Source organism: Nycticebus coucang, chromosome Y (assembly GCF_027406575.1).
Source record: "Nycticebus coucang isolate mNycCou1 chromosome Y, mNycCou1.pri, whole genome shotgun sequence".
Taxonomy (NCBI): domain Eukaryota; kingdom Metazoa; phylum Chordata; class Mammalia; order Primates; family Lorisidae; genus Nycticebus; species Nycticebus coucang.
The window spans coordinates 19,690,951-19,694,378 of NC_069805.1; positions in this window are offsets into that span (position 1 = coordinate 19,690,951).

Sequence of the window (3,428 nt, forward strand, 5' to 3'; positions counted from 1 at the left end):
CCATAGCATCACAGCTCTTAGCATCCTTCAGCTCTTGGGCATATGTGATTCTTTTCCCTCAGTCTCCCAAGTAACTGGGAGTATAGGCACCCAACAAAACACCTGGCTATTCTTTTGTTGCAGTTGTCCTTGGGTTAGGTTCAAACCTGCTGCCCTTGGTATATGGGGCTGGCACCCTACTCACTGAGCCACAGGCACTGTCCTACTTAGAAATTTAATCTCCTGTCTCCTTTATTATATCTCTTCTATTACTGTGAATTCATTAGTTCATATACTGTCTTTCTGGTCCAATAATTACAAAATGTTGCCTTTCATGTTTCTTACAATGTAAGTCTGTAAGCAATAACTTTGTTTCTTGGAATGTCAACTCCATCACTCCTAGAGGCAATTATTGTCTCTCATCACAAAGATTCTCTCACAAAGGTACTCTATGGAGTCAGAAAGTTCTTCCCAGTAGCAGGGTTGGACCAGAGGACTGAGTTTCTTTCTCCACTTTGCTCCTCTTTCACACCCAGTCACTGGTGACACCACAGGGCTTCATTATACTCCCTCCAATAAGCAGATATGCCAGGGCTTGGCACCTGTCAGAGTCAAAAAAAGGTCAGAGCTCCCACCCCCCCTCCAGCCTAGCCACTACCCTCTGCCACCAGTGGCTGGGGGAGCTGAGGGCTGCCTGCCTTGGGTACTTAATAACCACTGGCGAGTATTCCACTTAGACTCAGTCTAATCCTGAGGGTAACAAGTCAGCAAATGCTTTTCTCTCTCAGCCACCAAGCCTTTGCCCCTGCTGCTCTGCTGCACTTGTATCACAATAGAGTGAGGTCTGGTTACCTCTGGAAGTTCTGAGAATTCGGGATATGTTCTCCTACATTGGAATCATTCTATTGTTGCTGGATCTTTGTGGAAAGTGACCTTGTGGAAGCAGGTAGGACGTGTGGCTCTATCAGTTTATACACCACAGCACAGAGGCAGGGAGGGCACAAGGGACATGCAGATCTAGCAGGCTTTGCCCTTGGGGTGGTGGGCAGGGCACTTGGTCCAGTAGGTGGGAAGGGCTGGGGATGATTATCCTGAACCTCCTTTTACAGTCTCTGCAGGCCTTAGGCTTCTGGTTCATCAATTGAGGGGTGAAGGGTGGACTAAATGTTCAGAATGGCAGGGAAAATGTTAGTTCAATTTTTTTTTTTTTTTTTTTTTGAGAAAGAGCCTCAAAGCTGTGGCCTGGGTAGAGTGCCATGGCTCACACACAGCAACTTCCAAATTTGGGCTTCAGTGATTGTTTTGCCTCAGCCTCAAAAGTAGCTGGGACTTCAGGCGCCCGCCACAACACACAGCCATTATTTTCTTGTAGTTGTCATTGTTGTTTGTCAGTCCCAGGCTTGATTCCAGCCTGATAGCTTTCGTGTATCTGGCTGGCGCCTTAGCAGCTTGAGCTACAGGCCCCAGCCTATTTTTGTCTCTTTCCTTGGCTGCTCACTGGGGTGAGGTTGGGTCCTTTCCTGGCCCAAATATATGGCCCAAGGTGTTGTGAGTGCTCCTGCAGGAAGATTTCTTTCAACTGCTCCTGTGTTTTGGTAATTTTTATTTATTTATTTATTTTTTATTTTTTTATTTTTTTGTTTTTTTTTGGCCAGGGCTGGGTTTGAACCCACCACCTCTGGCATATGGGACCGGCGCCCTACTCCTTGAGCCACAGGCGCTGCCCAGTAATTTTTTTTTTTTTAATAAATCCTAGCTGTGTACATTAATGTGATAATTGGGCACCATACCCTGGTTTTATATATCACTGGACATATTTTCATTACATTGGTTAACACAGCCCTCCTAGCATTTTCTTACTTATTGTGTTAAGACATTTATATTCTACATTTACTGAATTTCATATGTACCCGTCTAAGATGCACTGTAGGTGTAATCCCACCAATTACCCTCCCTAAGCGCATCCTTTCCCCCATTCCTCTCCCTCTCCCCATATTCTTAGGTTATACCTGGGTTATAGCTTTTCTATGAAAGCCATACATTCGTTTCATAGTAGGGCTGAGTATATTGGATAATTTTTCTTCCATTCTTGAGATACTTTACTAAGAAGAATATGTTCTAACTCCATCCATGTCAACATGAAAAAGGTAAAGTCTCCATTTTTAAGGCTGCATAATATTTCATAATGTACATATACTTCAATTTATTTATTTCATTCATGTATTGATAGGAATTTGGGCGTTTTCCTTGCCTTAGCAATTGTGAATTGGGCTCTAATACACATTCTGATACAAATATCTTTGTTATAATGTGATTATAGAGGAATTATAGGATCAAATATCACGTCTAATTTTAGACCTTTAAGTGTTCTCCAAACATCTTTCCAAGAGGAATGTATTAATTTGCATTCCCACCAGCAGTGTAGGTGCATTTTCCACATGTATGACAATATCTGTGGTCTGGGAATTTTGTTATATGGGTTAATCTCACTGGAGTTAGATGATATCCCAAAGTAGTTTGGAATTGCATTTCTCCTATGATTAAGGATGATGAGCATTTTTTCATATGTTTGTAGGCTGGGGGCCTGTCTCCTTCACTGAAGTTTCTCTTCAAGTAACTTGCCCAGCCTGTGGAGGGATCACTTTTGCTCTTTTCTTGCTTAAATGTTTGTGTTCTCTGTGCATTCTGGTTATTAATCCTTCGTTGGAGACATAACCTGCAAATATCTTCTCCCACTCTGAGGGATTCCTACTTGCTTTACTTACTATGCTCTTGGCTGTGCAGAGCTTTTTAGTTTGATCAGGTCCCAGTAGTGTATTTTTGAAGCTGCTTTAATTGCCCGGGGGGTCCACCTCATAAAATATTTGCCCAGACAGATTTCTTCAACAGTTTTCCCTGCACACTTTTTGAGTATTTTTATAGTTTCATACCTTAAGTTTAAATCTTTAATCCAATGAGAGTCTATCTTAGTTAATGCTGAAAGGTGTGGGTCCAGTTTCAGTCTTCTACAGATTGCCAGCCAGTTCACCCAACACCATATTTCAAATGGAGAATCTTTTCCCTACTGAAAGTTTTTATTTGGCTTGTCAAATATAAAATAATTGTAAGTAGCTGGACTCATCTTTTGGTTCTCTATTTTGTTCCAGACATCTACTTCTCTGTTTCTGTGCCACTACCATGCTGTTTTGATCAATATCAATTTATAGTATAGTCAGAGGTCTAGTAGCGTGATTCCTTCTGCTTTGTTTTTATTTCTGTAAAAACAGTAATGTCTTGGTTATTTCAGTTTTTTTTTTTCTGATTCTATATATAGCAAAATATTATTTGTCCAAGATCTTTAAAGTATGACATTGGAGCTTCAATAGGGATCACATTAAAAGTGTATATTGCTTTGGTTAGTATGGACATTTTAACAATGTCGATTCTTACCATCATGAGCATGGTATGCT